Source organism: Notechis scutatus, chromosome 3 (assembly GCF_049901735.1).
Source record: "Notechis scutatus isolate UNSWTSFEM ecotype Mainland chromosome 3, rNotScu1.2, whole genome shotgun sequence".
Lineage (NCBI taxonomy): Eukaryota > Metazoa > Chordata > Lepidosauria > Squamata > Elapidae > Notechis > Notechis scutatus.
Genome location: NC_142011.1, coordinates 167,080,700 through 167,094,116, shown reverse-complemented (window position 1 = coordinate 167,094,116; position 13,417 = coordinate 167,080,700).

Sequence of the window (13,417 nt, the reverse complement as noted above, 5' to 3'; positions counted from 1 at the left end):
ACATCTATATCAGGGGTGGGCAAACATTTTTGGCTCGGGGCGCATTGACTTTTAAAATTTGACAGATGGGCCGGGTCAGCACAAGATTTTTTGGGAATCGCCCCCACCTCCTTCCCCTCTTTTCCTCCTTCCCCTCCCCTCGGAGGCCCCCTGAGTCAGGAGTTGCTACCGCTGGCACGGCTCCACGTGGCTCCAGTCCGCGTTGCCTCGGGAAGGGAAAGGCAAAAAAGAAAGAGCGCGGCGGTGCTTTGCAACAGCAGCAGCGGCTCCTGGTTTTGCCTTTCCTTCCCGAGGCAACGCAGGACTGGAGCCGCGTGGGCTGCGCCGGCAGTAGCACTCCTGACAGCCCCAGCCGGATACCTGAGTGGAGCCCGGGCGGTGCGAGCGGAGGCCGCTGAGGGGCAGGAAAAGGGAGCTGGGCCAGCCACAGACCAGCCTCCGTGCAACACGCCGCCGCCCGGCCCGGCGGGCGAGCAGCGGGCATTCCCCAGGCGCACAGCGGGGTCTCTTTTGGCCGGCCCCAATTTTTTTCAGAGCGAATATCATGCCTGGCGCCCGCGAGTTAAACGAAGCCGAAAGTTGCTGGGAAGTTGCTCGGGTGCTGGGGCAGGCTTTTAAAGTGCCGCCGAGCAGGACCGCTGGAGGCCGGGAAGCAGGGCACCAAGGCAGGGCAAGGCTCCAACAGCAGCGGCCTAGCTTTAGGTGGCTCCAAGCAGCCCGCCCGCCCGCCCGGGTGGAACCTTTCCGCTCCTCGGCGGGAAGACGGCTCCAGCCTGCAAGCTTTGCCTTTGCAAAGTTTAAGCCTGAAGCCCCGGAAAAAGGGGGATCGGCGGGACTCACCTCGGAGAGGTCGCACCAAGGTGATTCGAACTCCCAGCCGAGGCCTTTGCAAATTTCTTTTCTTTCCTACCCTAGATCGCTCTGCACTGTTTTGCAGCTTTGGGGGCCACGGCGCAGGGCAATACGCCACACCCAGTGATTTTTTTTCAGGGGCGGGCCGGATTGGACAGACCAATGGCAGTGATTTTTTCAGGGGCGGCCGCATTGGACAGACCAACGGGCCGGATGTGGCCCCCGGGCCGTAGTTTGCCCACCCCTGATCTATATGCATTATCTTATTCCCAGTCCTGTTGAGCAGAGGTGCTATTCAGCAGGTTCTGACCAGTTCTAGAGAACTGGTAGCAGAAATTTTGAGTAGTTCAGAGAACCAGCAAATACCACCCCTGACTGACCCCGCCCCATCTATTCTCCTGCCACGCCCACCAAGCCACGCCCACCAAGCCACACCTACAGAACTGGTAGTTAAAAAAAAATTGAATCCACCACTGCGGTTAGGCCTTCTTTATGCCTATCATCTATGGGAAGTGCTGTGTCAATACTTCATTCCCCCTAAAATGCCCTGTCCCTCTGCTGAAACTGAAACCTTGAGTAAGGCCTTTCTCAGGTTTGCATTTTAGAAGGGACTGCACTCGCTACTAATCCCAGCCTTAACAGAGAGACAGCATGGACATTCTGATCAATGGTACTTATCTTATTCCCCCAAAGCTAAGTATCCTGAAATTGTCTACACAATTGCTAAATTGTGTGCCTGAGCCAAGAGGCTTTGTTAAGACTTGACAACAGTAGGTTGTTTATTTAATTAATAAGATTGTTCTCATATTATATTTGGTGTTTTAGCTTTCATGATCTGGTATCGGACCAAAATAAAATGTTCATTTATCTTTAAAATAGTCTGCTGTAATTTTTTACTACAATTGAAGAATACCATCTTTCCATAGATCTGAAGACTTTTAAATTGGGTTGTAATATTTTATTAATAAACAGTTTAGTTTCTCAAAAAACGAGAAAAAGTATGCCTTTTTTTATTTTTATTTTTCAATAAATAGGAATTTGACTAATGGGATATTGTTTGGCATGATTTTATACATAATCAGTAGGCTTAGAGTTTAAAAATGAATTGCATTTCAAAAAGTTAGAAAAGGAAGTAAGGCAAGCTTTGCATGTATATTCTTCATACTAGCTATGTATTATACTTTTAGATTACTTAAATTGGAGCTTGTTCAATTATGTGCTTTGAATACTGAAAATTAATTAAAGTGTATTAAAACATAGATAATAGCAACAGTGAGAAAAACTTGGTAATTTATCAGCATCTCGTTCGAAATAACTGTAAGCAAAGAAGATTAGCTACAGTAACTGCCTACCTTCTTTCATATAGAAGTTGCCATGAAATCAGGTACCGCCCTGCTAGGATTTCAGAAGGCCATTTGGGAATGATATGCTAGAAGTTGTCATCCCTCCTACAGGGATAGTGTTTGGTAAGTGGTGTTTTGACAATTCTTTGATATATGAGATCATTATTTTAAATATTGAATATAGCTTATTTTCTTTACTTGTACTGATTTAGACATGTAAGATGACTAGAATGATAAGATAAACAGCTAGTTAGAGAGAGGGATATTGATGGGGAGGATAATTTATAATGATTATAACAAATAACTCAAATTTATCAAGTTCTATAATGGTTTATATTCTATAAACAGGGCACTGAGAGGATTATTATGTGCTGGAACAAGACTAATATGGGCTCCTAATATGGACATGTCGATTTTCCAAGTCTAACTCCTCGCCCACTCGCCCACTTGATCCACTCATCTCCCCCATGGGAGCAGGGTGGGCTCAAGCCAGGCCCCTCCCCTTCAGCCCCACCGGTGCAGCGGTCCTCAACCCAAGAGAAAGAGGACTGGAGGGTGACAGTGCACATGCTCCCAAATGCTCTAACACCACCCCCATGGAACAGTTGCTCTATACATCCGGGTACCCGCCTGCTTAAAACAAGACAGAGGTGGGTTGACTTTCTTTACTTCACCCTCCCGCAGGTGGCTGTAAAGCTGCGCCTGTGCAGAAAGTCAAATCGCATCCACAGTGAAGGGCCAAAGAAAGAGTGATGGAAGACATAAGTCAATCGAGGTTTCTGGGGGGCTCATGTGCAGGCAGTAGCACTGAGCCACATGTGGTATTAGCACGGTCAGTGGGATGGGTGGGAGCCCCTCGGGCCCCTCCTCTGCACATCTGGGCGGTCCCGCTCCTGTCTCTTTCATTAGGCAACATGACTCATCATTTTCACCATTTAAGTATAGAGTATGAAGTTTATATCCACTATTGTTTTTCTTTTTAAAAATTTGGTTTTGTAATTTTTTTTAAAAAAATTCCACTTCATGGGCCCCCTTTGAGCTCCATGGGCCCCGGGACAATGTAGTGGCTGCACCCCACTCTCCTCAGGCCTGTTTATAAATAAAAAAGTATCCAGGTAAAGGGATAGATCTCTCAAAAATATTGATTGCCCATTTAAAGAATTTGACAATAATGAATAAATAATAAAATTAGCCAAATGTTATAAACCTGGCATAAAATATTTAGTGAAGCTGGGATCCTATTCTGTTAGCAATGTATCAGGGATTTTTTTTTTTTGAAAAGGGCCCTTCCTGCAATACATTAGTAGGCTTACATAAGTTATTTGGAAAGTAGAAAAAGACTCCATGAATTTAGCAATTCATCAACCAATATGTTTGATTAAAAGATTTATCAAGATCACAGAACTTATTACCCTCAAAAATTCATTCAGTAAAACCTAGTTTTATGACAGATTGACAAACCTCTTGATAATATCAGGTGTTTGAAAATTCAGTAGCATTGTAGGCTGACAAAAAATGAAATAGCTGTTTTGGCATCATTTAGACACATTAGATGATAGCTAGATTGAGGTGATACATATTGAGGTGGTTTTATTTTAGCAGGTTACAAAGAAAAAATGGACTTTTTGCAGAATTTATTTGCTGGATTAAAATGTATGATTTTAATCTCTTTTTTGGAGTGGGAAGAGGGGGTAATAGTCTTCAATTTACAACTGTAATTGAACCCAAAATTATAAGTCAAGACATCATGTGATGGGATACAATTTTACAATATTTTTTAAGAAAAGCTAAAGTCATCAAGTGAATACATCAGTCATTAAGCAAATCCATTTTTCCAGTGGGCATTTTTGCCAGAAATAAACACTGGAAAGTGACCAAAAAAAGATGCAAATTTTGGTCACATAACTATGTGATGATACAAATGGGCATAGAGGTGAGAGATTGTCATGTCTTCTTTTCCCTGACATCAGAAAAGATACCTCTTCTTAATCCAGCAAATAATAACCTAAATGGCAGCAATCATTGATTAATTCACTTTATTGGAAAATCGAGAATTGTGAGAAGAAAAAAATAGGAGACAATGGAAGAGTGGTAGATTTTGGTTCTCAGTGACAAGGTGCTACTATGCCCTAAAAAAAAACCTGGAAATCCAGTCAGTGTTGAATACCTTTGCACAATGATCATTGGAATTTTTGGAATCATTTTTGAAATGTTTTCAGTGCAGTTCAAATGTAGTCAGTAACTTAGTGCTGCCCTAATTTAAGCAATAATTTCATTCATTCATTCATTCATCTTGGCTGTCAGCTGACTCTAACTGACTCTGGATTAATTGAGATTGAGTGATAGTGTTTTTTAAAGACATCTAATGGATATATAATTATTGTGAGATTTGATCATCACATTTCTGAAAACTAAAAAAGTTTACACCTGTATACGAGTAACAGTTGCATTTCATTAAAAAGGTTGCCACAAAAGGTACACTTGATCCAACAATCACATAGACACATGTGCATGATCACTTTCCCCTTCACTTACAAAGTCTATCCCATTTAATTTGGAGCAGAAGATGGGAAAGGAATATTGGAGGGAAGAGGAGAAAAGAAAGGAAGGAATGTTCCATTTCACACGAAACATCTAATTAAGAGAAAAAGAGAGATGTCTCACTCCCCATAGGAAGATTATCCAAGTGATTTTGTTGAGTAGTCACTTTATAAAAGTTTGAAAATCTTAATAGTTATTAAACAAAATGTGAAAGGGAATGTTTCATTATGAAGTAATATAAAATTATTACATTGCAGGGGTGTCAAACTGGTGATCCACACCCACCCCAGTTATGTGAAGGGAAAAAAAGTCACAATACATCAAGTGATGGCAACATGATGCTCTGAGTTTGACACCTGTGTTATATTGGAACAGAGGTACATTTTTTAATCCTGACCAAATCTTGTAGCTTTAGGAGAGAGTAGCCACTTTGAAAATTTTGGAAATAAAACCATCTAATGGAGCATAAAATATGAGTGGCCACTTGGCTAAAAATAACTAATACTACCCTGTTTCTCCAACAATATGGCCTCCCCCAATAGGAAGTCCCAGCATGTTTTATAGGCATGAAATGAAACTAAGCCCCTCCCCCAAATTAAGGCTTATATTAAAACATGTGAAATGGGGGAATGGTGGGGGCTTGCTGTTAGGAAGTACTTTTTTGCGCACCAGGATATGGTGCTGCCTGCATTGACCCCTGATATGAAGTGCCCCACCAATGCCGAGGTCAACATCCAAGCCGTCGCCGCCCGCCCGAAGATGCAAGAGAGGGGAATTAAGTCACCCCCAAAAAGACGGCCTAGCCATTTTTTGGGGGCTCAAAAAAAATAAGACCCAGCCTTATTATATGAGAAACATGGTAGCCCTGACTCATTATTTTTTCAGGAATTAAAGTGTTGTGCTAGCCTGATCTATACCAGAGGAGCAGATGCACTATCATACTGAAATGGCAATGTCTACCATTATTGTGAGATTTCATAACCTTTCTAATCTCACACCTGTTGGGGGAAGGGAAAGGTCAGTGTATCTTATCATCTGAAACTTTTATCATGATGGCTCGTGAGCACACAAACCTGTCAGTTAAGCCTACAAATAGCTTAACGGCCAGTATATAACCTCCCATTAGCTCAGGTTTGCCTGGATGCTGACAAGTATTTACATGAAATTTTGTCCCACTTGTCACAGCAGCACATAGGACAGCCAGGAAACCACCTGGCAACCTCTTCTTGAATGTATTTCTTAATTACTAGGAAGCAGATGCTTGACAACCTTGTTAAGTAAACAACAAGTTCTGCACCTGCTTGAACAAACCTGCCCTCACCCTTTGCCAAACAGGTGACAGGTAACAGTTTTCCTGCCCTCACATACAATGGCCTCAGGGATTAGTAGGAGTCTATCAGCGGTTTCTCTGCTATGTTTCCTCCTGGCTCTCTCTACAGAGAACTCAATTCAAGCAACAGAAGTGGAAATATCCCTAATTGGATAGATATTTGCATTATGACCAATTACCTGGTATGTCCCTGTATAACAGGTGTGCATGCATATCCTCCCATCCTTTGCCACAAACACCCACAATAATAACAAAAGATTGGAATGGCAATAGGAAAAATGAATCAATTATTGAGCAACTAATGTTTTCATGAGGTGTCTTGTTACAGTAAAGGATGCTTGTAACATGAAAAGGTTTTGGGAAGATTTTGTTCTATGTGAAGCAGAGTGAGTAAAGCTTTGGAATTCACGTATGCTGAATTGGCACTGAAGAGATGGAAGCTAAGTTTTATCCAAAGAAGATTTATCCCTAAAACCATGATTCTGAAATTGCATTAATAACCAGTTCCATACAATCACAGTGCAATGAAGCTGTGATTCATAAGAATTGTCTACAGGAATTAAATACATTTTGTTCACTCCTGGAAACTGATCCTTTGCATGATTTTTTAAAAAACCTTTTACCATATACAGTATGTATAAGAAAGTAGTCTGCTTCCTAGTCAGATCAATGCTAATCCAACCTAATTAGCAGCACTTTGTTTATTTCAAGTGTTAAATCCCTCATATTTCAGCTAAAACCAAAGCTATATTTGAAAGATTGCTGTTTCACTAATGAAACAACCTGTATTGATTTTGAGATTGTTTAATCTTTAACAAAAGAATGTAAAGTAGGCAACAAATCTTTCCTGTTTTTTAATTGCTCTGAGTTACATATAGTCAGATACATATTATCAAATACTATTGGCAAATATTGGTATTATTTCTTCTTTATGGAGTAAATGTATAGGAACAGGAGCTCTTACGTATAGAAGTCAGTGGCCAACTAGTCATTGAAAACATGATTGGAGAAACACTATATTGTATTCTTATTGGGACTGCTTATGTGTCTCCTAAAGAAAGGATTAATAGAAAGAAAAAAGCAGAACTTGGTTTTCCTTTCCCACCTCTCTTAAGAGTTGATTGGCATGAAAGCTAATTGTTGTCTCCTCCATAAGCTTATTTTGATTTGTGCCATTGGTCACAAAAACAATAGCATACTGAGGGTAATAATAGGACAGAGACATGCCTTATATAAATGAAAAATGGTCATAAGACACTTTTTTCAGTGCCGTTGAAACTTCGAATGGTCACTAAATGGACTGTTGTAAGTGGAGGACTAGCTTATATTTAGTAGATTAACTCCTCCTCTGTAAGCCTGCACAATCACTAAAATAATCTAGAGGAACTAGGATATGCTGCATAAATGCATTAATGCTTCATATCTTATGACATTATTCTGATATTTTGGGTCAAGACCCAAAGACAGAAAGTGACTGAGTAAGAATAATGAACAGGAATTACTGCATAGGATGAACATCCCTTTGATACGGTCTCTAGCACATTAAAGGGAGCTGTTCTTAGATAAATGCAGAATGCAGAGAGTTGAAGACATGCCCAGAATGTCAGCCAAGATATGACAAAATCTGTAAATCCACTATTCTATTCTATTCTATTCTATTCTATTCTATTCTATTCTATTCTATTCTAAATTGGATAATCAAGACATCTGTCATTATATTCTACATAATGGTATTTAATTTCCATACTATGGCTTTTTCCCAGTTACAGTAACTCATCTTAATTCAGTCAAATATCTGTCAAATAGGGGTGAACCCTGCCAACATGGGTTTTGCCAAATAGTGAGCTGAAAATTTTCTTTTTCTGCTTGGCTTCTTCATTTGTTCTTGCATAGATATCTGATCAGGGAATGAAGGCCTACATCTTCTACTGTAAAACAAAATCATTTTGGCTATTTAGTGTATGTTCTATTATTTTTCTTTTCCTTCTCTGTCCCACTTCACTAAAGCAAGATTCATAAACCTTTGTACCAAATGCACCGTACCTCTAGATCCATTCTAAGAACAAACAGAAGTCTAATTAGCAGATGCCTGTGAATAGGAGAAGTCCTAGAGCAGCACATACTGTATTGAGAATTGAGAATCACATTTGCTTTCCTTCTCTTTTTCCTGGCATAGTGAAATCAGGTTATTAATGTTGTAGCAGAAGAGATTTTTACTACTAGCACTAGAAAAAATACAACACTTTCATAGTTAAACTGAAACATTACTATCAACATTTCCATATTAAGATCCAATAAAATTATACCATTATTCTGGCATCTGTTGAAAGTTGAGTATTTATTTACAGCATTCCCAAAGGGTCTGAGCTCCTAACAATTAAGAACATCATAAAAAGAACACACACATTCTTCAAAAGAAAGGCACCCTATAAAGCAATCTTAAAAATCTCAATGACATTTTAAGTGACCCAGGAAAACAAAGTTATGTATCTGCAAATAAATCCCTCACATCTATAATAAGGTTTTCTTCTTGGAGACATGGAAAGTCAGCTCTTAACTGCTATCCTGAGAGCCAAGGAGGAAAGGATGAACCAAAAGCCCACAGAGAGGGATTTCCAAAACAGAAAGCAGCTTGTAAAAATGTTAATTTCTTCACTACCATCATATGGTATTCTCAGATAGAAGGGACCTAGAAGGAGTTAGCACTGTTCAATCTTGGATGAGCAGATGGATATGGGAGAAGGGACCTCCTCAGATAACTAGGTTTGAAACCATCCAGGGTTGTAAAGGAGACATTCAGCATCTTGAATTGCACTAATAATTAATAACAAGTGTGGCGTCGGGCGCAGTGTGAAAACCTATTGCTGTCTCGCCTGCCCTATTATTTGCTTTTAGTTTGTAAAGTATGAACCCTGTCTCTTTTTGTTTCACATGTAATGCCTCTGGGCTAGTTATTTCCCTGTCCTTCAGTTATTTATACTACCTGAAATATTAGATAACAATTATTTGGACAAGGATCTGGTTTAAAAAGAATTATAGATGACGAGGAAGAAGAGAAAGAAGAGGAGGGGATTGTAGCAGCAGCTGGCACTTATAGAGCAACAAGTAAAATAGGTGTGGAAACTATTTTTAAACTGTTAGAAAGAAAACAGAATTAAAGCTGAATATCAGAAGTAGCCAGAAAACCATTATAGGACTATAAAGTGGCTCACCAATTTTAGGAAGGAGACATTTTTTAAAAAAGGAAATAGATATTTTTAAAAGGTTGTTCCAAGATAGCCAAAGAAAATGAAAGCATAATTTCAAGAGATAGGAAAAGAGACAATCAGATTAACATAACTCTCTGCAGTGGGTGACATCATTTTTCCCCTTCTGGTAAAGTTATTCAGCTTTATTTAGTATTTAATACTACATGGTCTAAATCATGTATTGTAACTAGGCCAAGTGATTTTTTTCTTTAAAGTCAGATTGATACAAAGTCTTCTTTGTTCATTTAAAAAAAAACCAAGAAAATATTCTTATCATTTTTCATGTGATCTGCCTTGGAAAATATCAGTATTATCAAAAATGAAGAAGACTTCTAACAGGCCATCATACAGAGGCACAGGACAAACTTACTTATAGGTTATCTTTACAATTAAGAAACATCTCTATCAAGGATATACCAGTGATAATAGTTCACACTTTAATCAGCAAAGGTACTTAAAAAGTAACTGTGCATGAGGCTGTTTTTGGACGCAACCTTGTAGCTATGGATGGTGTAAAAATAAAGTGGTTAGTTTAGGCTTTATAAAGTTATGGCCTTTAAAGCCCTATGTGAGAAAAGATTTAGAAAATGTAGGCAATGACCTGCCACAAGTGAATTTCACCATTGGATGTGGAAACCTAGAGAGGATCGGCTGAGGAGGACCCACTTTCTCACAAGGTACAGTACATGAGCTGTGGACTAGGTAACATGTCTTCTCGGTGATGTCTTCCACTCTATGGACTGCTTTTCCCACAGAGGCAGGGATGGCTTCATTTCTCCTCCACAAGTAAGTTAAGTTGATATTATTCCAAACTGTTTGCTCTTAATTGATTCTGGGTACCCATCACAAGAAATATAATTATATGTTATTTTAATATTTTATACTCATTTTTACATATATTATTTATGTGAACAGAGCCTTTTAGAATAGAGGAGGATTAGAAATATTGCCAAATAAATAAAAGCCCATTTCAGCATCACCTTCCGGTTAATGTTTAAAGTGAGATTTAATACTTGCTGAATATTTGACATGTATATGGCTGTTATTGGCAACCGTTCATTTTAAAAATAACATCCACAAAACTTTAAATGCCTCATTTCTAAAAAGCTTGCTGAAATGGGATAAAACCAGTGAAAACCAGCCTAATTCTGCCCTAACCGTTGTGTTAGTTGCATTATCACATTTTGCAAATTGGTCATCTGTGCATACACTTGAATCAAAGTCCAAAACAAAAAGAAGAGTGACTCGCTTGTGAAAAAGAAGAAAACCAGAAAGCTGTGGTTAGAGAAAATGGTTGAGGTATAAGAATTTTAAAGAATAAAAGATAATATATGAAAGCAGCATATAAACTTGGTCGAAGGAATGATGGTTTGCAAGGACAATTAGGCAGAGGTGTAGAAAATGGTGCTGGTGTAAACTCATTCTAGTGTAGTTTCTTTTTTATTTATTTCTTGTTATTTTCTTTTACATTATTTCTATCTCTTTTTTCTGTATTTCAGATAACATTGCTTATCCCAAAAGGAATAGCACAACAGTTACGTATGTAAGCAGCTAGCAGATGTGAACATAATGAGCTGTGAATTAATATTCTTTTCACTGGTAAAGTGTAGAATATGTATTTCAAATACTTTATCCTATCCTATTTTTCTTCTAAAAAAACTTCAGATGTTTTATAGCCAGTTATTATTTCTGTAATTTTCTCATGATTTGGTGAATTTAGTATTGTCTTAATGGATGAATTTTCTTTTTTAAATAGCAATTATTAATTATTTCTAAGTTATTGGAGCATGTTTGCAGCTGCTATGAGAGATTATCAATGTTCTATCAGAGTCTTCACATGCACTTTGGAGCACTCTTCTCTCTTTGAATTTGAAATTCAGCATAGGCTACTATGCAGTGCTTGCTTCAACTAACCAAAAGAAGCATACAGAACAATCACTGCTTTATTTCTAGTACTTATAGTAACTAAAATCCCTTTACTCTTAATTCATAGAAAAAAGAAAGTCAAAGAAATCAAGAATTTTCCAGGCAAACTCTTTCAAAATAGACCTAACCATGGTTGTTTGTTAATGTGATATGAGGGAATGGGTTTGGCTCTTTGTGGAAGCTCTCAAGTCCCCCAGGGCAAATAGTAGCCCAAGTGAATCAAAACATGCTGAGTTTTCTTTCCTTTTCTCTTTGGCAGAGGGATTGCTGCCTGCATAGTTTGTTTGTTTTATCCTGCAACCACTTTCACCTTAGATAATCTCAAGTGATAAGTTTCAAGGTGAACGTTCATGGTAGGGGTAATGGGGAAGAGTTGGTTGCAGGAACAATGTAAGTTCAGGAACAAAGAAATAATAGAGTGGTCAATGTCTGGAATACTCTACCCGACTCTGTAGTTTCTTCCCCAAACCCCAAAAACTTTAACCTTAGACTGTCTACTATTGACCTCACCCTTTCCTAAGAGGTTGTAGGGGCGCGTGCATAAGCGCACCAACGTGCCTACCGTCCCTGTCCTATTGTTTCTCTTATTCTTCTTTTATTTTTCTTATATGTACCCATTTCATGTATTCACAACTATGTATACACTTATACTTATTATCTTGTAAACAATTGGCAAATCAAATAAATAAATAAATAAATAAATAAAAATGATGAGGAGCTCTGACCAGTTGGAAAACAAGATGACCCACATGCTAAGCGTTGCAAAGTTCTGCAAATGCAGTTCCTAATATATCACAGCTGAGCATCAAATAAATAAATAGGTGCAGAGCAAGCTTTTAATCCTTATGTGCTGGTACTTCTTTATTATAGAATGTAAAGTAGAGGGATTTTCTTGTATTTGCTGTTCAGGGAGAAAAGTTTTCTTTTGGATATAATTTTCTACATGCAGAACAACAGCTCTGCTATCCATTGTATTGTGTCAAACATTGCTTCCATAATAATTTCAAATATATTAATCCTTAGATTAATATTCATTGTGTCTGCAAACTGCTTTTGTCGCAAACAACCCAGAAATACTATCAACTCATAGTAATTGATTACTTCTGTATCAAAATAAAATTGTCAAGCTCCAGCTGATTAAAATTCACAGTGGCATAAATGTAATTTAATCAATATGTATGGGAACAGCAGGAATGCTATTATTAGTGTTATGTAGGAAGTCATTGGTGAATAAAACAAAAAAGCTGTTACATTAAATAGAATTAATATAATTTTAAGTACAATGAGGATACTTTTGAATATAACAATTGCTTCCTATTATAACAGTTATAACAAATAAAGCAAATGATCTGCAAACACTAGAAATAAAAGTCAAGGACCATAGTGGAATTAAACATAAAGAAGACCACACTAATGACAACTGATATGTTAATCTGCCTTAGAAATAAAAATGAAGTTATTGAAGTAGTAGATAGCTTCTGCCTTTTAGGATCAGCCATCAGCAGCAAAGGAACAAGCAGTCAAGAAATGCAGTCTAGCACTTGGTAGAGCAGCTATGGAGGCCTTGAAAAGATATTCAACTGCTGTGATGTGTCTATACTTACAAAGATCAGAATAGTTCCAGAAATAGTATTCCCTATAGGAATGAAAAGTTGACCTTGCAGGAGCAGGATAGAAGTATTGATGCTTTTGAACCTTGGCATTGGAGAAAACTTCTAAGAATTTTATGGACAACTAAAAAAGCCAACTAATGAATAATTTCTGTGTTTTCACCAGAAGCAAGAATGATTAGGGTCTACTTATTCTATTTTAGACACATTATATGAAGACCCAGGTATTCTAGAGCAGCGGTCGCCAACCAGTGGGCCGTGGCTCACTGGTGGGCCATGGAAAATTTTTGGTGGTCCGCAGAAGAAATGCCCCGCAAAAGCAAATAATCTGGGCCGTGCAGTTCTCATGCCTCCTGGCTCTCCGAGGGACCCCAGAGTCAGAACCCTAAGATGCATGCGCCAACCAGCTCCTACACCCGGCGGCGGCGGCAACAGCAGTCCCCTCCCCCAGTGCCCACTGTTAGCTCTCACCATTAGTTCTTTAGCTTTGAATTGCTCCCGCCTCTCTCCTTCCCCCCCGTACCCACGTGCAGGCAGGAAAGGGAGATGCCGCCATGCACAGCTCTC